The sequence below is a fragment of the Schistocerca gregaria genome, chromosome 5, assembly GCF_023897955.1.
Source record: "Schistocerca gregaria isolate iqSchGreg1 chromosome 5, iqSchGreg1.2, whole genome shotgun sequence".
Taxonomy (NCBI): domain Eukaryota; kingdom Metazoa; phylum Arthropoda; class Insecta; order Orthoptera; family Acrididae; genus Schistocerca; species Schistocerca gregaria.
Window position 1 is genome coordinate 472,820,370 of NC_064924.1, and position 24,693 is coordinate 472,845,062.

Consider the following 24,693-nt stretch of genomic DNA (forward strand, 5'->3'; position numbering starts at 1 on the left):
ACCTCACAGAACATAAACTCAATGACCTTAAGATAAACACGACAACAGGACGGCACAGTAATCACTGAGCGCATTCGCTCGAGATATGTGTAGGCTGCCACGAAATTGGTCGGCTAACAACTGCTGTTCTGCAGCATGAAAAGGGAATGGAAAACCTCTGGCTCGCCCTGCTAACTCCCAGTTACCACTCTACTGTAAGATTGGTATAGCTCTTGAACACAGGTGTTAACTCTCTGGTGCCTCGGGGAACTTTAAAAATACAGTGATTCATTCATCCAGGTTCTATAGAAGGAATGTGAATCAAAAGGTATTATTGAATAATAAATAAACACTTTTCCTGCTCATTCTTCTTCCAAAGGCTCGACACATTGGTAAAAGGCTGAGATACATTGCGATTCGCACGTTAGTGCCACCCTCGGAATGGTCAAACAATAAGTCGTGTGGAACGAGACTGATAGTACGGTTTTAGCGGAGGAAAACGTATTAAAAAAATTCCGCGTCATTCTACCTTTACGAGTTTCATAGCAGTGAACTTCAACGTAATTTGTAGTAGTCCTCGGACCCCTAAAAAAATTCTGATAACATCGAATATTGACCTCGCACACGGTCTCTCAAAGCAGTTCATGCAAATCCTCCGGAAGGTAGTATGGAACCGATGGAGTATTCTGTATCTGTGCTATTTAAATATCCTAAACCAGCGACATATGCTTCCGGGAAGAGCGTCACTCAAAACTGCTTTATGAATAGTGGTGAGGACCAATTTTAAATACGTTTCCAGCACCGCGCTGCACGCACACGCGCCTGTTGCTAGCAGGTAGTACGGCGCGGTCCTCGCTATTAAAACATCGTGCTGGAGCTTTACGACGCCATAAACAAGCGCTACCTCGGCGTTACCACACCGTGGTTTCTGTGGCCAAAGTTGCGGTCACGGCCCCGTCAGACGCACAGGGCACTGTGTTTCAACCTAAAGCAAACTTGTACAGTTGCCGGTGCCCTTTCCGGCACAGGTGCTCGTTACTCAGTATTGCTTCACACCTGTAGGTGTGTGAAGTTTCTACAGTAGGGCATGCTAATTTTGTGTTCCGTACTCTTCGTTGACGCCGATGTGTGTCAAACTGCTTTCTGGTGGTCAGCCTCTGTCCTGACGTCGTAAGCTGGTCACAGTCTGTTGTAAAGTAGCGACCAACAGCCTATAGCCGCAGTCAGATGCCTTGACTATAGCTGAAACACTGGGTCTGACACGGTATAACTTTTACTGCGGACATAGAGATGTTGTTGGTCTTTCCAGGAACGTCACTGACGGTAAGTGTGACACACTGGAAACATAATTTGGTTTTTATTTTTATATACACACATTTTCTGTTTATTTTGAACTTGCTAAGCACGTACAACTTTGAATAATTAGCGAAAAATAATGTCTTGAATAAATAAGCACCCTTGGATAAATTAAGGAAGTGCATCAATAATTCAAGATTGTAAGGTTTTGTAGTGTATAAAACATCATAAAGACTATGCCATATTTAAACTAATTATTCGGAAGGCAAGTCGAGGTGAAAATTCTAAGCCCATTCGATTCTCTTATCCTGCCAGTACGTATTACATCATGTTTCCTCCAAGTCACTCTTTTATCCTTTTTCCATGTTAACTCTAGAAATTAGCTTGTAATAAAAAATCTAGTCCTGTAACATTGTAGTTGCGACCCAATCATATTGCATACTTAGTTAGGAAGAGAATATGCTCATAATAATCAATACCGACGTAAAAGTTAAGCACAGATTGAGCACCATATGCAATATTTAATACTGAAGCATGACCCTTGATACATATGTATGCAGTACCATCTACAAATGCTAGCCAGTATAATTAACACATCCATCACGCCGAGAAGGCGTCCTTGGTTGACTGATTGATTGATGGGGGTAGCGGACTAAACAGCGGTGTCATCAGTGCCGTGGCGTCCTTTTACAGACCACTGCCGGTCAGCAACGCGAAACCTATGGACTGCAGAAGCTAGTAAAATACGGCTCCATGGACCACTGGCGGCAAAGCTGCCGTCAATCATCCCAGACCAAGAGAATGGGTTCTAATGGAAGGGGAAGGGGAGCAGGATGTCCTATGTCGACCACCTGTAGTACTCAAGGTAGTACGGGAGGAAATATGTCTATGGACATACCAAAAAGACAGGTTAGTGGGAATATACTGCGTTATTTCACAGCTGTAAATAGCAGCGAAACGAAAGGAGCAGAAAAAATACTGGAACTTTCAAAACGTTTATAGAGAGTAATGGATGTAGCAGACACTTAGAAACGAAAACATTACCGTAGGATAAGAAGAAATAGATGAAGTATCAAACAGATGAAAAGAATAATGCCTTAAAAAACATAGATTATAATTGTGGGACTTACAGGAGTGAGAGGTATTAGAGCATCTAACCCATAACCTGCATGGTCTAAGTAAATAATTGAAGGAGTATTTCTCTCGACAAGGATGCGACCGGTTTCCTACCTTAAACCGAGGTAGATGGCGCCCTGCCAGTCTAATCGACCACATTCGGGAAGACGACCAAACGTACATCCGTCCATCAAGATTTACACTACTGGCTATTAAAATTGCTACTCCAAGAAGAAATGCAGATGATAAACGGGTATTCATTGGACAAATATGTTATACTAGAACTGACATGTGATTACATTTTCACGAAATTTGGGTGCATAGATCCTGAGACATCAGTACCCAGAACACCCACCTCTGCCCGTAATAACGGCCTTGATACGCATGGGTATTGGGTCAAACAGAGCTTGGATGGCGTGTACAGGTACAACTGCCCATGCAGCTTCAACACTTCACACTTCATCAAGAGTAATGACTGGCGTATTGTGACGAGCCAGTTGCTCGGCCACCATTAACCAGACGTTTTGAATTAGTGAGAGATCTGGAGAATGTGCTGGCCAGGAGAGCAGTCGAACATTTTCTGCATCCAGAAAGGCCCGTACAGGACCTGCAACATGCGGTCGTGCATTATCCTGCTGAAATGTAGGGTTTCGCAGGGATCGAATGAAGGGTAGAAAAATGGTTAAAATGGCTCTGAGCACTATAGGACTTAACTTCTGAGGTCATCAGCCTCCTAGAACTTAGAACTACTTAAACCTAACTAACATAAGGACATCACACACATCCATGCCCGAGGCAGGATTCGAACCTGCGACCGTAACAGTCGCGCGGTTCCGGACTGAAGTGCCTAGAACCGCTAGACCACCGCGCCCGGCAATGAAGCGTAGAGCCACTGGTCGTAACACATCTGAAATGTAACGTCCACTGTTCAAAGTGCCGTCAATGCGAACAAGAGGTGACCGAGAAGTGTAATCAATGGTATCCCATACCATCAGGCCGGGTGATACGCCGGTATGGCGATGACGAATACACGCTTCCAATGTGCGTTCACCGCGATGACGCCAAACACGGAGTCGACCATCATGATCCTGTAAACAGAACCTGAATTCATCCGAAAAAATTACGTTTTGCCATTCGTGCACCCAGGTTCTTCGCTGAGTACACCATTTCAGGCGCTTCTGTCTGTGATGCAGCGTCAAGGGTAACCGCAGCCATGGTCTCCGAGCTGACAGTCCATGCTGCTGCAAACATCGTCGAACTGTTCGTGCAAATGGTTGTTGTCTTACAAACGTCCCCCTCTGTTAACTCAGGGATCGAAACGTGGTTGCACGATCCGTTAGTCATGCGGATAAGATGCCTGTCATCTGGACTGCTAGTGATACGAGGCCGTTTGGATCCAGCATGATTTTACGTACTATCCACCTGAACACACCGATTCCATATTCTGCTAATAGTTAGTCGACCAACGCGAGCAGCAATGTCGCTATACGATAAACCGCAGTCGCGATATGCTGCGATGTGACCTTTATCATAGTCGGAAATGTGATGTTACGCATTTCTCCTCCTCACACGATGCATCACAACAACGTTTCACCAGGCTTCGCCGGTCAACTGCTGTTTGTATATGAGAAAGCAGTTGTAAACTTTCCTCATGTCAGCACGTTGTAGATTTCGCCACCGGCACGAACCTTGTGTGAATGCTCTGTAAAGCTAATCATTTGCATATCACAGCATCATCTTGCAGTCGGTTAAATTTCGCGTCTGTAGCAATTTTAATGGCCAGTAGTGTCGGTTTTCTGTAATTTCACTAAATGGGTCCCGGCAAATGCCGGTATGGTTCCTTCGAAAGGGCACGGCAGATTTTCTTATCCAGCCTTGATCCAGTCCGAACTTGTGCTCCGTCTCTGATAACCTCGATGTCGAAGTGACGTTAAGACCTCCCTTACTCAACCTTCTCTAATCTGAGCATATGCTCCATCTTTAGTGGTATTGCTGCTAATGGGACGTTAAAACCTGAACTTCTTTCCTTCCATGTACGGTCTCGTAAGTTTCAATAATTTTACTGAGTTCCAGGATTTGTGTGGAATGGTTAGAAAGCGTGCTTTCCACATTAGTTTTCTTTCTTTGTTATTATTAAAACGAATGGGTTGTTTGAAGATGGGAAGGTGTATTTGCCTCGTTTTCAAGTGCTCTGCTGCTTACACTAAACGAATAGGTTATGACATTGATGATGCATAACGTTATAACCACCTGCTTAATACTGTGTCTCTCCACCTTTGGAACTTAATACACAAGCGATTCTGCGTGGCATGCATTCGAGAAGTCCTTGATAGGTTTTAGGACTTTTGTTGACCAGATTTCTATGCACAGATCACGCAATTCCCGTATATTACTGCGTATGGTTGCAGATCTGGCGTCCGAAAGCGAGTTGTAGTCAAGTGAATTTGGTGGTCAAGACATCGTTAGTTCCCTGTCGTGTCCCTCAAAACACTATGGCACTCGTGGCACAAATAGTTATCCAGCTGCTAGCTCCAGCACGGTCGATACAGGAAGACATTACGCATGAAGGGATGTAGGTGGTCTGCTGTGGTCTTCACGTAGAGCAGAGTTGTTACGGTTCCTTTGATGACTACGGTATCAGGAGATAAGCGGATTTTGGATGGTCTTAGGCAGGTTGTAGATGGACCTGTCCTGTGCACCTGGCTGGGGGCTTTAAAAGCGACGGCCCTTACTTTCAGAAAAAATCGATGTGGTGGTTTTATGCATACTTTTTGTATCAGTAACGTTATATGTGTATCATCCAGCGAGCGTAGAGCAGCAGCTCAGGTTCGTGTCTATCATGTAGGTGGTTAGGGTTGAGGTCCCGCCCATATATTTTATTTTTATTTTTTCTATTTTATTTTCCATGTACTAATTTCAGTAGTAAATCAATCGTTGCAGCAAACTTTTTTTTTCAAATGTGTATTCGATTTGTCACAGACTAGATTACGTCTATTAAATCATTCACAATGACAATACGTCTTTTGGCCAACAGATCTGAATATCGCAACTCAAAATGCAATGGAATTAGTGGAAATCGGGCTCGGTGATGTATTTGTAAGAAGATACAAATCGTGAAGCATTCTTTCCGTGCATCTTATGACGTTAGTGAGTTTGAGTTCACCTGTCAATAGCTCGTACAACTCCCTTACTTTTGATGGACCTCCTTTTGGCTGTCCATCTGTAGGATCGCTGGCTTCTTCCATTTTCTGAACTCTTTTAACACACACTACTCTGACGACGACTTGCAAACAACTACTGCTGACAACAGATGCCACAGACAACAAGAGATGAAGTTACGTCTATAAAAGGCACGCAGCGAAAGTGTCCTGATATTTAGGATTTTAACTGCGAACTGCAAACAGAATACAAATTTGATGAAAGTTTGTTGCGATGATTCATTTATTAACGAAATTACTACGGTCAAAATAGCTATTTTTAAATAATATTGCATGACGCATATTATTTAATGATATTTCTTAGGATGAAAATGAAAAAAGTAAATGAAATAAAATACACAGGAAGGATTTGACCCCTAACCACCAATGTGGTAGCCACGAATTCTGGCCCCTGGGGTACACTAGCTGGATGGTACAAATCTAAAGTTACGGGTATAGGAGGTACGCATAAAACTTCATCATGATGTTCTAGGAAACCAGGTGCTGTAGCATGAATAGCCACAGGCTTAACATAAAAAAGGCAAATGGCTCAAATAATAGTTCATGTTTTGCAGTCTAGTATAAATTGGCAGAAAACACTGTTAGGGATCAGATTGCACCTGAAACAGAAGCATTTCATTTTCCAAATTTAAAACGAAACAAAACCTCTAGCTTCTTACTGAATTAGTTGAATAGAATTTTATCAAAAATTCTCGCATAGCATGAGTTTATGGAATAATAATTTTATTTAATTTTTCGGAATGTGGTTTATAAGCGATTCTCTTGCTTTCATTTTCAATGTTAAAACACAGTTTTAGTTTGTGGGATTGACTCACAGCAGTATTCCACTTTGAAGTTTCGGTGATCTTCGTTGGTTAGACGATTTGGGAGAGGGGACCAAACAGCGAGGTCATCGGGCACACAGAATGAGGAAAGTTTGGGGGAGGAAATCGGCAGTGCCTTTCAAAGGAACCATTCCAGCATATGCCTGAAGCGATTTAGGGAAATCACTTGGGAAACGTCTTCGACTTCTGAGATTTACTTAATAACTTGTAGTCTCTAAACGCCAGCCTCATTAAATGATAATCTGGACCTCCAGCTGCAGACAGAAATCTATATCAGAATATACTTAAGATTTTTTCCCTATTTATTTATATGTCCATATATACAGTAACTCTGATCTCCAGGTCATACTAAATGATAGTTATTAAAACTAAACCACAGTTTTTTTGAATAAATGCAGTGTCGTTTGTAAAATTTAAGAATATCAAACCGGTTGCTGCACCAGAAAGGCAGTAAAAACATTATTGCATGACAGATCAATCGCCTTGCATCTTTCCATAACAAATGCAGTGCTAGCGTAAATAGAAATCTAAGGACCGTCCTTCCGCTGGAAATTTCAGTTATTCCTAAACTTTTCTTCAATTGCGATTTCCTCTCTAATTACCATATTTTCTTCCTCTGTTCTGTCTTGTGACATCAATAATTTTTCATAAGCTGCAAGATACATCAAATTTCTTTTTCTTCTGACTAGGGCTTCCTCTGCTTCCCTGCCTCATTCCTTGGATATACTGGACCATCTACTATACCATTTCCTAAGTGGCCGTCCTTTTATTCGTTTCCCATGCCGTCGTCCATCCATACGAGCTTTAGCTAGTCTTGAGGTCTCCATCTTCTGTACATGATGCTTCCAGTCATGGGATTTCAGTGAGAAAAATGGCATGCAGCATATCGTTAATTTATCTCAGCCATTCTCGAATGTATTGTTCTTTTGTTTTGTTATTGTTTTTCTCATAGATTTAGTTAAGAAAGAGTAAAAAAAAAACTCTTCATCGTTCTTTGAGATCTTTGTTTCTTTTTTTTCCTTTTTTTTATTTTTAAGTTGCATTTCCAAACGAAGATACCGGCGTCGCTCTTTATGGTCTGATGACGCCTTCAGTGTACTGAAAAACTGACAATGTAGTATCCTTAATAAACATTCGGATAGTGGTGGGCACCCTATGTATTGACATTGTCGGTAAAGATGTGGATGTGGACTCAACAGCTTGAAAGCAGACATCTGTTGATACCGCCAGTTCGAAAGCCTGTGGGTCCCTAAACTATCTGGTACAGATGGTGTCTTCACGTCCACACTACTCCATCATTCATTACTTTCACAGGTTCCATGATAGCCCAGGTGTACGTCCCTTGTAGCATAGTAGTGTCCCACTGGCAAATATCCATGATGTGGTGCGTAATTCTGACAGAATCCGCTCCGATGATGTATGTAGACACAACCCAAGACCTGACGTAACGAGAAACGTCAGCCATCCGATCATTCCTTTGCTCCACAGTCCAACACTGATGAAACCGTGCACACTGTAATCGTAAGTGAAGCTTCCACTGATTCATCGTGGGGACACGTAGGGGTAGTCTGCTGTGGAGCTGAACGTACAAATATGTTCGCTGAATTTAGTGGTCCGTAATGTGTGATGAGTTGCGGATGTCCAACACCTTGTCACTTACTCCTGGATTGAAACATGTTCGATCACTGTCCATAAACACTCATGTCAGTAGTAAGCGAATAGGCGACCAGCTTCACCGTTTAAGAGACATTCATCCACCTTCTGTCAAAGTTTCTTACCTCGGTGAGTTTCTTTATTAGTTGTCCGTATCGTGGATAGAATGATGCTCCATTCGTCTGTGTTCTACTCGAAATAGACAGTCGTCCCGAAAGAAACGCAGGACTTAAAAGAAATTCCTACTTTTGTTCTACATCCTTGCTTTTCGTGGAGGTGCACTCAAAGGTCACTGAATCTGTTTCCTCAAATCACGCTGTCTCACTCACCTAGCCAATATACGGGTAACTACAGCAAATTCAGTCCATTTGAAGGAAGATACTATTAGGAGACCCTGGGTAGTGAGAACGAGGCAGTGACAAACGTAAACCAGAAATTGGTTTACGAGGTAGCGTCGCTGAAGGGAAAACCCTTTCATACAGACAGCGGCAGTTTTGGCGGATGTGCGTCTTCAGGTGGGAAAGTGAGGCAGTCCAGACTAAGTAGCCAGGCAGAGCAGATGGCATAGGCGACGATTTTCACCAGTCTTGGGAAAATTTCATAATTGCGGAACAGACAGCATTTCATTACTAGGAAATGACATTAAATTTAATAGCAACTATAAAATACGGTACAGTAATGCGTAATTCCAGTGATGTGTAGTGAATACCTGACTGTAGAGTGCGTGAGAATAGGTACATAGATATATATTACTAGTGTTTATTAAGTCAGTAAGAACATCACTTAACAGTATCCTTCCGATGCTAGGATTTTGGAGGACATTATGAACGGAGTTGTAGGAGATGTAGATAGAACACTTGTCAGTAGACTCACATTCAGGAAGTTTCTTGATCTATATTACAACAATAGTAAAGAAATAACTATTTAAGATTTTTGCAAGTCCAGAGACTTATTCTCAACAATAGAGGACAAGAAATTTACCTGCAGTGGAGAGGAGTACATTAAGGCACTGCAGCTGAGCCTACCCAAAAAATTCCATAATGATTTGCCAAAACTGATCTTATGTGACCAAGTATGCTATTGAACGTTTCCAAATACACTCCTGGAAATGGAAAAAAGAACACATTGACACCGGTGTGTCAGACCTACCATACTTGCTCCGGACACTGCGAGAGGGCTGTACAAGCAATGATCACACGCACGGCACAGCGGACACACCAGGAACCGCGGTGTTGGCTGTCGAATGGCGCTAGCTGCGCAGCATTTGTGCACCGCCGCCGTCAGTGTCAGCCAGTTTGCCGTGGCATACGGAGCTCCATAGCAGTCTTTAACACTGGTAGCATGCCGCGACAGCGTGGACGTGAACCGTATGTGCAGTTGACGGACTTTGAGCGAGGGCGTATAGTGGGCATGCGGGAGGCCGCGTGGACGTACCGCCGAATTGCTCAACACGTGGGGCGTGAGGTCTTCACAGTACATCGATGTTGTCGCCAGTGGTCGGCGGAAGGTGCACGTGCCCGTCGACCTGGGACCGGACCGCAGCGACGCACGGATGCACGCCAAGAACGTAGGATCCTACGCAGTGCCGTAGGGGACCGCACCGCCACTTCCCAGCAAATTAGGGATACTGTTGCTCCTGGGGTATCGGCGAGGACCATTCGCAACCGTCTCCATGAAGCTGGGCTACGGTCCCGCACACCGTTAGGCCGTCTTCCGCTCACGCCCCAACTTCGTGTAGCCCGCCTCCAGTGGTGTCGCGACAGGCGTGAATGGAGGGACGAATGGAGACGTCTCGTCTTCAGCGATGAGAGTCGCTTCTGCCTTGGTGCCAATGATGGTCGTATGCGTGTTTGGCGCCGTGCAGGTGACTGCCACAGTCAGGACTGCATGGGACCGAGGCACACAGGGCCAACACCCGGCATCATGGTGTGGGGAGCGATCTCCTACACTGGCCGTACACCTCTGGTGATCGTCGAGGGGACACTGAATAGTGCACGGTACATCCAAACCGTCATCGAACCCATCGTTCTACCATTCCTAGACCGGCAAGGGAACTTGCTGTTCCAACAGGACAATGCACTTCCGCATGTATCCCGTGCCACCCAACGTGCTCTAGAAGGTGTAAGTCAACTACCCTGGCCAGCAAGATCTCCGGATCTGTCCCCCATTGAGCATGTTTGGGACTGGATGAAGCGTCGTCTCACGCGGTCTGCACGTCCAGCACGAACGCTGGTCCAACTGAGGCGCCAGGTGGAAATGGCATGGCAAGCCGTTCCACAGGACTACATCCAGCATCTCTACGATCGTCTCCATGGGAGAATAGCAGCCTGCATTGCTGCGAAAGGTGGATATACACTGTACTAGTGCCGTCATTGTGCATGCTCTGTTGCCTGTGTCTATGTGCCTGTGGTTCTGTCAGTGTGATCATGTGATGTATCTGATCCCAGGAATGTGTCAATAAAGTTTCCCCTTCCTGGGAGAATGAATTCACGGTGTTTTTATTTCAATTTCCAGGAGTGTATTTTACATATGAAGTTCGAATATATAATACATCACTCTTCTAGCTGTACAAGTTATAGTTGCATCCAATTGTGCACTGTATTATTCGTGTGGCAGGCTGAATTTCAACAGGGAAGATACGATTCTTAACAGCTACCATTTGATTTGTTTCTACTTCTCCCCAGAAGGTGGATGATAAGTCATTCAGCAGTTCCCTAACAGAGAGCACTGCTTCGCATCGCTGGGTGGTATGAGGAACAATTAATTCTTAATTTAAGTGTTTATTTCAGACAGAAAGAACAATAAGACACTCACAAGTTGTTGAAACTAAATGTGAATCTGTCATTGGATGCTGTTGCAAGGTGATGGAAAATAGGTTATGTCTTTTCACTGTTCTTAAAATTAAAATCGAGCCGGGTAGCGCAGTGCTTACTCAGTGGACTCACATTCGGGAGGAAGACGATTCAAACCAGCGTCCGGTCATCTTGGTTCAGGTTTTCTGTGACTTCCCTAAATCGCTTAAGGCAAATGCCGGGATGGTTTCTTCAGAAGGGCACGGCTGCTTTCCTTCTCCATCGTTACTGACTCAACGTTAAAGACTAATCTCACCCTCCCTCCTCTTCAAATTAAAATTTGGTAATCTTACGTATTTCAAACGGTCGTAGTTCAGCAGCATACTGCTAGGTATTTATATCTACAGTACTGCATGGGTTTATGGTGGAACCTGGAACTAATTAACCAGAATCTCTAAACACTACATACTGAACTATCTGTGTTGAGTTGAGATTAAAGTTCTACATGAGTAACGAATGTGATACAAGCAGCCCTTAGGTACGATATAATATTAACAGGAATATTAACTAAATACGCATTTTTCTATGTTCAGAGACTTATTTTCAATGTTAGAATGCAAGAAAGTAATTTGTATGTAATAATTGCAGGAACTTAATTCCTCATTTGTTTTATTCGATGTCCACTTCTCGCTGCTTCCTTTATGTTCTTCCTGACTTTTCATTTGAGTGAACTGTATGGGATGCACCTTTGTTCTACATTACTACTGGCTTGCATAGTAATCTCATATGAATCACCTTAATGTTAGACTAGGAACACCCAGTTCCAGTAATAGCGTCTAAGCTATTAAAAGAATTTTTTCCTTTTTCTAGTGTAAATCCTTGCTGTATTAAATTAACGTAATATAATTTCGGTACTGTATGTTAGTATTAATATAACTGTCCATTAGCAAATTATGCCAAAACTTAAATTAGTAGATGCCACGTCTCGCATGTGTGTCTTGGTTGTAAGTTTGCCCTCCTTGCTGTCAGAACTGGCCAGTCCGATCTGTTTGAATTTCTGACAGCTAAATTACTGAAAGCGTTTATGACTGAAAAGGAGGAGCAGCTTACATTTGCAACCAGTGATATGACCGATGTGTCCGATCGTTGGAGGCTGTCGTGTAAACAAATAGAAGAACGTAAATTACATTAGGCACCATGTGACGGTATGCGAATTGCTGTTAATTTTGGATGTTATCGAGGGAAAAGTGCACGAGTGTAGGAGCAGTAGTCGAACACTGGGATGTGCTGAGGCAATGAATAAAAGCAAAAAGAGGGAAAAAGAAGCTGGACCACATAAGGAACCAGTGGATCAAACAGATGCGACATCACAAACACAGCGGTCAAAAGTACCAATAGCAGACAACAGTGAATATAAGCCGTAGACCATTAACTAATATCGCTACTGTAGAAAATTAGTCTGAAAGTGCCAGAGTTTCCGATCTATGATAGTTACTGCAGTAGCTTAGATACTACTCAATACTGCATTTGACAAAAAGTTTAGTAATATCTAGGAAAATTATAGTAAGACTAAAACAGTGAAAATGGAGCCAATTTTATCATTGGATAACTTCGTCAGGAGATTGTGTTAGATGAGGGCAACTGTCAGTTAAATGTAGGGAAAACGGAGCACTACTACCGTGGAGTGCAATTAAACAGTAAAAAGACTTTGATAACGGAAGTGTCTGATAGGCAACTCGACGATATTCTGCTCTGAGAAAAGCATGGGGCTAGGAAGAGCAGAATATCTGACCACACAGCAATCAGTCAGTGCAAGAAGCTTGACCACACCCAAAATGTAAAAATGGGAAATCATCGTGACAAGTGGCTGCAGTACATTGGTAGGAATACTACGTACATTCTGAATCAGGTATGAACTAGAACTAGAGTAGGTGCATTTCCACGATTTGACACTCGACGCAGTCAGTGACCTTTGACCTCGATCTTGATCTTGACATCACTTGATTGTTGCATGACAACGAAGGACAAGCATGATATGATAGATTACCGTGGATTCATGACGTCAACACTGACATCATCCTCCTTATCAGTGGGAACCCACATCCCTCCTTATCTCCAGCCAATTATAGCAAAGTAATAAAAACATAAGATAGCGGAAACTGACCAGTTGTTTTAATGGGACATTGAGAACTCTCTCCCCCTTTCCCTCTCCTCCTCCCTCCTCCCAATATCTCCTACCAATAACAGAGCAGTGCAACACTAAAGTTTCATGGTAATAGAAACAGAGCAGTAGTGTGATGTACACACCACAACCTTTCCTGTGTACCTCCTACAAATCAGAATGTTGTCAAGTTACATAATTTATGTGAAGGCTAACTGTGAGCTTTACACTCTTCCTCTGTTCTCTTCACCCAACTAGACCACAGTAAAAAAAAGTGGTTTCAAGTTACATTATTTGCGTAGAGACCAGTTACGTGCCTCATAATGCCCCTCGTTTCTCTCCAACCAGTCATACAGGACAGCATTAAAAATAGAATGCCAAGGCAACAAATCGGTTCTGAACTTTATAACCCCTCTCCGATTCCTAGAAAATGGTGCCAGATATGCTGTAAAATTACGTAATGTCAACTTGAAAGACTAATTATTTCCTTTAAAGTCAAAGATACTAATTTCAGCATAAGAATCGTGTCATGTTACAATGTTTACCTACATTCACATACCTCTCAAGTCAAAGTGGATTTACCTCCACAAAAATAGAAATACTGAAATGTCTTCAAGGACAAAGATATGCATTATACTAACTATCACACACACACACACACACACACACACACACATACCAGTCTCTTTATTTAGTATTCCAAATACTGTGACATCTAGCAATAATATCTCTATGTCCCTCTTTGCACCACCTCTCCCTGTTAATTTAATGTTTCAAATACTGTGACTTGTAGCAAGAATAGTTCACTCTCCCTCTTTGCCCCACTTCTTTCTCTCTATATGCCTCTATCTGTGATTCCATTTCTCACAACATTTTAAAAAATTCCTCAAATTATTTGTGCCACGTTCAGAAAAAGTATATATACACCCATCTCTTAAGTCTTACACCAGTTACACAGAGACATACAATGTATTTACCTTGCCAGGAAGCATCAAACATTTATCGTGTCGTGCAGAAAAAAACCATACTGGGAACCACGTCGGATTAGACACGTACTGATAACTTGACTTGTCATCGTCATGTAACAAGCACTTCAGATAACGCTAAGTTCTTTTGCCAATTAGTGTTTCATGTCTCTTGCTCTAAGCATTGCATCTTAAATTGAAACCCTCAGTTACTGACAGGTGTTCTTGACACACCTCGGTGCGGACAGCTGAAAACGTGTGCCCCAACCGGGACTCAGAGGCGGGAAATGCTGCTTACATGGCAAATACTCTACCCCTCTGAGCCACTGAGGACACAGATGAATAGCGCGACTGCAGACGCACGTTCCCAGCTGTCCACAATCCACATACATAATGTTCCTAATAGATATTTGCCCATCCACTCATTACTCGCGTCTCAGTGTTGTCTTCGTATACAGCGTTTCATCTGAACAGAGGTGATACTCAGGACGAACCAGTTAGGGCTGTGTTGTGGGTGATCGAACACTTCCCATCGAAAAGGCTGCAGGAGGATCTTCACTGCCCCTGCAGAGTGCTGCTGAAAATTGCCATGAAGAAGGAAGTGCGTGGCAGGTGTGTTAGGTGGGCTGTATTCATTAAGACGAAGCCTCTCAGCGGGCCCTTCTATTTGGCGGAGATATCATTGTTCTAGTTACCTTTACTCACTCACAGTACGCTAACAAGTGAAAAGAGCTTCTTGATGCGATCGACGGTCATACTAGAAACACTACCCTATACGTCTGTGCAAAGCTTCATCTGGTTTTCACTGCACTGTCCAGTTCTCGACCGATCAGAACCTACTTTCTGGACAACCCTCGTATTACCAGTTTCACGTCTCTCATTTTCCACACGTTTTCTGTAGTTTTGCCGAAAACTCAGTTGTTGATCAATTTAAGGAATTTTTTTCGAATTCCTTCTTTGCATTCTTAGGTTTCTCAGCATTAACATCTACATATTTTTTTATCTAGTGTGATCGTTTGTGATAAGTAAGTTTGCCTTGTAGTGTAGTGTTCTGTCACACAAGTCACAAGTGTAGTTTCTTTTATTTCATCCCGAGATCGTTGAAAACGTTAATGATAACGGGAGTTAGTCTCGTAGCAGAGAGCAGATCAGCAGTAGCAGCAGATCAGCAGTAGCAGCAGCTTGTAGGCTATACGTCCGCCCCCGGTGGCTGAGTGGTCAGTGCAACAGAACGTCAATCCTAAGGGCCCGGGTCCGATTCCTGGTTGGGTCGGAGATTTTCTCCGCTCAGGAAGTGGGTGTCGTGTTGTCCTAATCATCATCATTTCATCCCCTTCGACGAACAAGTTGCCGAAGTGGCGTCACATCGAAAGACTTGCACCCAGCGAACGGTCTACCCGACGCCAGGCTCTAGTTACAAGACATTTTTATAAGTTGTACACGCTATATAAACATTTTTTAGTTTGGTGGTGTTCCTGCATCTACGTAGACTAGCATTTACTAACTTACTCGAAGTTTTTGGGTACATTTCAGTGCATATCTTGGTGTGAGGCGACTTTGTTGCATAGTTTCCTACCGTCACATGCGACACACCACTTGATTCCCTTTAAATATCGTGTTAGTATTAAGTATGTAATTCAGATCAGTGTTTTAGAGTCTGTATATTTCTTTCCTGCAGTAGCTTCTGTGTGGGCACAATTTCTGGTAAAAATTAACTACTGATACAGTTTCTCTACAATTTTTTTTCTGTTTTACGCGCTCGTTGATCTTGCGGTCATACGCTACACTGAGAAATCTGCAGATCAGATTTTACTGCTTCTTTATTTTCGTCGTTTATATTTTACTTACTTACCAGCCTCGGTAGCCCCACAGTTGTGTAATTTTCCCTTTTGCGCGGATCTGTTTGTGGTTTCTCAGCTACTCCAGACTGCTTTCTTTGTATTTTTTGAGAGCTTATATGGTATGATGTGGACTGAGACTACCGTATGCTTTTTGTGAAAAGACCGAAGGAGAGCTGGCTGCTGTCCATAAATTGCTAGAAGCAGCGATGGCCATCATAGACTGGCTTCTGGTCACTCCTCAAATCTGTTGCGATACTGGGGCGTCAGTGAAGAGAACTGTGACACCTTTGGCGCTGTCGGAAACCGCTGGTGACCTGACTATCGCCTCGTTTGTAGATATGCAACTTCTGACCGACGCGTTTCCACTTGGGAAAGAGTGGACGACAATGTTGCTTCCTCACGTTACTTGGCTGACGCGTCAAGAGGAAATGGGGTTGCACGGCTGCCTCTACATGCCTTAGCAACAGATACAAGGTGCTACCTACAGTCCGTTTAAAAGTACTTGATAGCTGACGTCTGTTACTTGGCGATGCAGTGTTGCCACATCAGCTACCGCTCAATTAAAGGTGACACTCAAACGCAGCGGGTCACTTCACAAGTGCTGAAATGCTGTTAATGTGTAACGTGGAGCAATGTTGGAAGCTGCTGCCATCAGTTATGCCAGTAATGCGAGATGCTCTGTCCACAGCTGATTTTAAATAACCAATGCCTGAACTATGGCAGACAACTCTCCTTTTGTAGCCTTGAATTTGCACTCGTGTCCTAACCTAGGCACAACGTTTTTGATGTGCAATGTATTCGAGAGAATGGCGGTCAGCAACCTGCGGTAACTATTGACCTCAACTTGCTCGTGGCGATTAAAGCTGAGCTATGCAAGCAAACTAAAGACCGAAGAAAAAAATGAATTTCAGCTCGAAAAGCGAACTGCAACTTACCGATTTTGCTGCGAGAGATGACGTGATACCAACTGATGAGCAGTTCGGGTTGGAACACACTTACAAGCTATAGGCAACGCAAATAGATTCCAAAAGAAAGAAGAATAATAGGGAGAAAACTAAGAGCAAATAGGAAAGTCAATGCGGTGATGAAAATGATGCAACGAAAGATTAAAAAGAAACAAAAAATAGATTGAGAAAAGTTAATTGAAAATAATAATAATAATCAGTCATTTTAGTAAAGATTTTTAAAAAAGATAAAAAAATTTTAGTGATATTTGAACCTAGCACTATTTTGCACCGCAAACTGTGACGTTACCCCTGCGCTATGGAAAACCTTAAAATAATGATATTGTAGTTATATACGTATAGAACCAATTGCAACGATCATTTCATGCCTTCAAAAAGTTCGGAGCTGCACCATGTCGTATGAAGTTGACCTATGATGTTAACTGTCTTGTGCGAAATAATCCAGTTGTCTTTGGCTAGTGGTGTTTACGAAATGTGTGTGTGTGTAGAACACAACAAGAAAAAAAGACCATTTGTTGCGGCGAACAGTTTAAAAGCGACGTTGAGTGCTGTAATTGGAGGAAGACACATCCAACAACTGTCAACTATGAAGTAATTTTAATCATACTCTAGTGCTAATAATACATCTCAGCCAGCACGGGATGCTTCTCTGGTAAGGACATCGGGTGCTTTTTGTGCCCTGTCTCGAAAGTGTAGAGGTTCAAATGGTTCAAATGGCTCTGAGCACTATGGGACTCAACTGCTGTGGTCATCAGTCCCCTAGAACTTAGAACTACTTAAACCTAACTAACCTAAGGACATCACACACATCCATGCCCGAGGCAGGATTCGAACCTGCGACCGTAGCAGTCGCATGATTCCGGACTGCGCGCCTAGAACCGCGAGACCACCGCGGCCGGCTAAAGTGTAGAGGGAGGATGTGCTAGTCATTCGGAGATCCAACGCTCAGCGTGTAGCGGAGCCGCTTAGAAAAATAGCAGAGTGGGAAAGGACGGCAGTGTCCACTCCGTATTTTTCCACCGGGTCTCGTCCATGGCGTGGGACAGGCTCTGCCGACGACTGTTATCGAGCGTGTTCGGAGCAATCGAATGCAAATATTGTCAAATGTCAGCATGAATGATACTTGCTGCGGAGTTCTGAAGCCATCCTCATTTCCTTTCGGCGGACGGGTGACCTAATAAAGGCAACTAGCACCGCATACGGACTGCTGTCTAGGCCGACTGTCGTCGATCGTGATCATTCCGTTTGGAAAAGATTAGGGATAAACCAGATGATCAGACGATTCTGCGATGGTATCGAATGCGAATTTCTCTATCCTCGCTATGAGACGGAGAATTATAGGGTCCCCTCTAGTACTTTAAACTTATACTATCTGTAAGTCAAGGGTGCTAGGATATCTGATATCATGTGGTGTGCACATGCCCTTTATTTAGGTTTCAGGGACTCTCGATCGTGAATTGCCTGCTAAAATCGAAGATACATCAGCCTCAATGTTCTCAGAGAATACTCGTCCTCGTAGGTCGGTTATAGAGGAGATTAATAGTATATTAGTAAATTGGAGGAACATCTCTCAGGAAAGCTCTCACAATCAGTTTCGCTTACTGAAGGTTATATATTATTAGGAACAGAAATCTTGCGAGAAACTGAAGTGAATAACACCGAAATCCTAAGTTCAGATTAAAGTATTTAGAGGAGGAATAGTTTAGATGTCTATGTTGGCTACGTATTTCTTGCAGTAAATAATCAGATAATACTGGTAGGGTGATCACGAATTCTAAAAGTGGCTTAATTAGGGTGGAGCTAAGCAGCAGAGGTGAGTCAAAATAGTAATAGATGCTTCTGCAGACGGCCTGGGTTAGGAGTTGTAGTGGTAGAGCGCTTCAAATCGAACTCGCGAAATATCGCTAATAACTGTCCTTCGCTCCCAGCTTCAGGCAGTGTTGGCTTCGGTCACACAGCTTGAGGCTTTTGCCAATGGGCATCACTGTGGAGGTCCGGATGGGGGTTTATCAGGGACAGCCAGCTCGTCATACGCATCCCCCGATTGGACTAGGACTGTGGCTGCCCGGGATACTACCCACATTGAGGCTGATCCCTCACCTGTGGTAGAGTGGGAGGTCGTCTCGAGGTGTGGCAGGAGCCGAAAGACATTCTGGAGGGCTGAATGGAAGGCCTCTCCAGTTTGTCTGACGAACCAGTTTCAGGCTCTGCGTCAGGCTGATACTGATCTCAGGCCGGGCATGGCTGCTTGTCCTTTTCCAGAGGTTGCCCCTCAGTCTGCAGGATCCGGGCGGTCACAGAGGGTGGGCTTACTGGTAGTTGGGAGCTCCAATGTGAGGCGCGTAATGGGGCCCCTTAGGGACATGGCAGCAAGAGAGGGAAAGAAAACCAATGTGAACTCCGTGTGCATACCGGGAGGAATCATTCCAGATATGGAAAGGGTCCTTCCAGATGCCATGAAGGGTACAGGGTGCGCCCATCAGCAGGTGGTCGCTCATGTCGGCACCAATAATGTGTGTCGCTATGGATCGGAGGAAATCCTCTTTGGCTTCCGCTGGCTATCTGGTTTGGTGAAGACTGCCAGTCTCGTTAGTGGGATGAAAGCAGAGCTCACCATCTGCAGCATCTTCGACAGGACTGACTGCGGACCTGTGGTTCAGAACCTAGTGGAGGGTCTGAATCAGAGGCTGAAACCTAGTGGGCTGCACATTCCTCGACTTGCGCCATAGGGTGGTGGGGTTTCGGGTTCCGCTGGATAGGTCAGGAGTCCACAACACGCAGCAAGCGGCTACACGGGTAGCAGGGGTTGTATGGCGTGGAATTTTTTTTTTTTTTTTTTAGTTAGATGGCCTCGGGCAAGTACAGAAAGGGCAGCAGCCTCAAAGGGTGAGGGGCAAAGTCAGGACATGTGGGGGCCAAGCAGCAATCGGTATTGTAATTGTAAACTGTTGAAGCTGCATTGGTAAAGTACCGGAACTTCAAGCGATGATAGAAAGCACCGAAGCTGAAGCCAGAGATAAATTCAACCGAAATTTTTACAAAGGCACAGATGGTGTTTAGAAAGGATAGATTGCGTGCAACCGGTGGTGGCGTGTTTGTCGCTGTTAGTAGTAGTTTATCCTGTAGTGAAGTAGAGGTGGGTAGTTCCTGTGAATTATTATGGGTGGAGGTTACATTCAACAGCCGAGCTAGGTTAATAGTTGGGTCCTTTTACCGACCTCTCGACTCAGCAGAGAGAAAATTTGGAATACATTGCACATAAATTTTCTTGGAATGTTATTGTCTTAGGTGGAGATTTCAATTTACCAAATATTGACTCAGATGTTTAGGACGGGTGGTAAGGACAGAGCATCGAGTGACATTATACTGAGTGCACTATCCGATAATTACCTCCAGAATTAATCAGAGAACCGACTCGTGGAGATAACATCTTGGACCTACTGATAACAAAAAGACCCGAAATTTTGGACTCTGTGTGTGCAGAACAGGGAATCAGTGATCATAAGGCTGTTGCAGCATCCCTGAATATGGAAGTTAATAGGAATATAAAAAAAGGGAGGAAGGTTTATCTGTTTAGCAAGAGTAATAGAAGGCAGATTTCAGACTACCTAACAGATCAAAACGAAAATTTCTGTTCCGACACTGACAATGTTGAGTGTTTATGGAAAAATTTCAAGGCAATCGTAAAATGCGTTTTAGACAGGTACGTGCCGAGTAAAAATGTGAGGGACGGGAAAAACCGACCGTGGTTCAACAACGAAGTTAGGAAACTACTGCGAAAGCAAAGAGAGCTTCACTCCAAGTGTAAAAGTAGCCAAAACTTCTCAGACAAACAGGAGCTAAACGATGTCAAAGTTAGCGTAAGGAGGGCTATGCGTGAAGCGTTCAGTGAATTGTAGAGTAAAATTCTGTGTACCGACTTGACAGAAAATCCTAGGAAGTTCTGGTCTTACGTTAAATCAGTAAGTGGCTCGAAACAGCATATCCAGACACTCCGGGATTATGATGGCATTGAAACAGAGGATAACACGCGTAAAGGTGAAATACTAAACACCCTCTTTCCCAAAGCTGTTTCACAGAGGAAGAACACATTGCAGATTCTTCTCTAAATCCTCGCACAAACGAACAAATGGCTGACATCGAAATAAGTGTCCAAGCAATAGAAAAGCAACTGGAGTCACTAAACAGAGGAAAGTCCAGTGAACTTGACGGGATACCAATTCGATTCTACACAGAATACGCGAAAGAACTTGCCGTGTACCGCAAGTCTCTAGAGGAATGGAAGGTTCCAAATGATTGGAAAATAACACAGGTAGTGTCAGTCTTCAAGAAGGGTTGTCGAGCACATGCGCAAAACTATAGACCTATATCTCTGACGTCGATCTGTTGTAGAATTTTAGAATATGTATTTTGCTCGAGTATCATGTCGTTTTGGAAACCCAGAATCTACTCTGTAGGAATCAACATGGATTCCGGAAACAGCGATCGTGTGAGACGCAACTCGCTTTATTTGTTCATGAGACCCACAAAATATTACATACAGGCTCCCAGGTAGATGCTATTTTCCTTGACTTCCGGAAGGCGTTCGATGCAGTTCCGCACTGTCGCCTGATAAACAAAGATAGAGCCTACGGAATATCAGACCAGCTGTGTGGCTGGATTGAAGATTTTTTAGCAAACAGGACACAGCATGTTGTTATCAATGGGGAAACGTCAACAGACGTTAAGGTAACATCTGGCGTGCCACAGGGGAGTGTTATGGGGCCATTGCTTTTCACAATATATATAAACGACCTAGTAGATAGCATCGGAAGTTCCATGCGGCTTTTCGCGGATGATGCTGTAGTATACAGAGAAGTTGCAGCATTAGAAAATTGTAGCGAAATGCAGGAAGATCTGCAGCGGATAGGCACTTGGTGCAGGGAGTGGCAACTGACCCTTAATATAGACAAATGTAATGTATTGCAAGTACACAGAAAGAAGGATCCTTTATTGTATGATTAAATGATAGCGGAACATACACTGGTAGCAGTTACTTCTGTAAAATATCTGGGAGTATGCGTGCGGAACGATTTGAAGTGGAATGATCATATAAAATTAATTGTTGGTAAGGCGGGTACCAGGTTGACATTCATTGGGACAGTCCTTAGAAAATGTAGTCCATCAACAAAGGAGGTGGCTTACAAAACACTCGTTCGACCTATACTTGAGTATTGCTCATCAGTGTGGGATCTGTACCAGATCGGGTTGACGGAGGAGATAGAGAAGATCCAAAGAAGAGCGGCGCGTTTCGTCACAGGGTTATTTGGTAAGCGTGATAGCGGTACGGAGATGTTTAGGAAACTCAAGTGGCAGACTCTGCAAGAGAGGCGCTCTGCATCGCGGTGTAGCTTGCTGTCCAGGTTTCGAGAGGGTGCGTTTCTGGATGAGGTATCGAATATATTGCTTCCCCCTACTTATACCTCCCGAGGAGATCACGAATGTAAAATTAGAAGGATTCGAGCGCGCCCGGAGGCTTTCAGACAGTCGTTCTTCCCGCGAACCATACGCGACTGGAACAGAAAAGGGAGGTAATGATAGTGGCACGTAAAGTGCCGTCCACCACACACCGTTGGGTGATATGCGGAGTATAAATGTAGATGTACATGTAGATCGTGCCACTGTAATAGGGGCTGACTTCAACGTTTCAATCATAGATTGTGGTATCGTACCATCAGAACTGGTGTCACAGACTTGTATTCGTGCCACATTATTCTGAGTTTTTTGTGTGAAAATACCCTGAGCAGAGAATTAGAGACGCATCTCTAGCATATAACTTTCTATACCTCCTAGAAGCAAACAGAACAGAACTTATTGAGTCAGTTAACGTAGAGAAAGTTATCAGTGAGCTGAGGACTGTGAAAGGAAGGGTGTCTGCGGGTATGACAATGAATGTTAAGAAAGGTGGGAAGATATTTTTACTTAGCATGAGTAAGAAGATACGATGTCTAGAGTATCTGAGTAGCCAACATCAAAGATTCAGTGCTGAGGACGTAGATGGGGTGCACTAGTAAAAAAGTTAGTAAGCATCGTTCAATGTACCCTACCAAGTATGTTCCAAGGATGGTCTTGAGGGATGGGAAAGACCCATCGATGTTTAATAGCTGTTTTAGAAAACGACTAGCTAAACGAAGAGAGATTCAGCATAGATGAAACAGAATTCAAAACCTAGCAGACAAAAAATAAAAGAAAAAAGCTGTACGAAGCGAAAATGGGCGTAAGGTGAACAATGAGAAAATAGTTCAATGAATCTGAAAGAAAAATTAAAGAAAGGGGTTTTGATCTCACGTAAAATGAGTAGGCAGTTCGAAATCACCTATTCAGCCAAACAGTAATCACACAGACACCGAAAAAAGGTAACAGAGAGAAGGCCTAGATACTAAATATATATATCCCGATATCACCAAATATTTTCATGGCTGAAGACTTTAATACGGTTCTTCCTTTCAATTATAGTACATACGTCGAAATGGCAGATATTGGGCTAACCGATCATGGAACAGGAAAGCAACAACAATCGCTCACGATTGAAAGGCCATCAGACCAGATGAGAGCGTTGTAAGATTCAACAGAGGTTATGTGGAAGAACTTTCTCCACTTCTAGCAAGAGTCTGTCGTAGTCTGCTGGAGCAATGAATGGTACTTAGCGTCTGGAAAAAAAAAATTCGGTATTCCTCTTTGCAAAATGGGTCATAGGACAGACGCTGATAATTATGTGACTATGCTACCGACGTCAATCAATTGTAGAATCACAGAACATGTCTTATGCTCAAGAACTACGACGCTTCGAAAATCTCGTAGGGCAGATGCAGATAATTATGTGATTATACCACTGACGACAATCTGTTGTAGAATTACAGAACATATCTTATGCTCAAGAACTGTGACGGAACGAAAATCAACTCTATAAAAGTCTACATGTGTTTTGCAAACAGAGGCCTTGCGTAACTCAGCTTTCTCAGTTCCTCCATGAGGTACATAAGGCTGTATCCAACTGCTCTCAGGTTGTTGCCAGGTTATTTATCTTCAGGACGGCATTTGCCATCGTCATGCAGTGAAGTTCAATAGAAATAATACGATCTACCGCTTATCGGACCAGATTTGCCACTGGAATCAAGACTTTTTTGCAGATAGAACTCAACGCATCGCTCTTAACGGAACAAAATCGAGAGACGGATGCGAAATTTCCAGAGTACCCCGCAGAAATTGTATTAGGACCATTACTGTTTGCAACATATACAAATGACCTAGTAGAAAGCATCTGAAGCTCTTTAAGTCTGTTTGCATATGATACGGTTGTCTCTGAGAAAGTAGAATCGCCAGAAGAAGGTATCGATTTGGAAAGTGACCTAAGAAGGATAGATGAATGGTACAGGTTACGGCAGTTGTCTCTGAACTTAAATAAATGTACCATATTGCGGAAAAGAAATATGCTACTGCATATATTACACAACCGATAAAAAATTGCTAGAAACACTATCTATAGCAATATGACTGGGGGTAGCTATCCAGACCGGCAGTAAGTGGAATGACCAAATAAAACAGATACAGTAAGACAAACAGATGCCACAGTGAGATTAGTGGGAGGAATCTTGCGGGATTATAACTTATCCACAACCGAAGTGGCTTGCAAGGAGCTCGTTCGACCAATTCTTGACTACTGTTCATCAATCTGGGACCCTTACCAGGTAGGACTGATAGAGGATGTAGAGGAGATCAAAGAAAGCGGCGTGTTTCTCATGGAATGATTTAGTCGGCGAGAGAACGTTACAGAGATACTCAGCAAACTACAGCGGCAGCGCTATGGATCACGAAGAGGTTTACCATTGAAATTTAGAGACAGT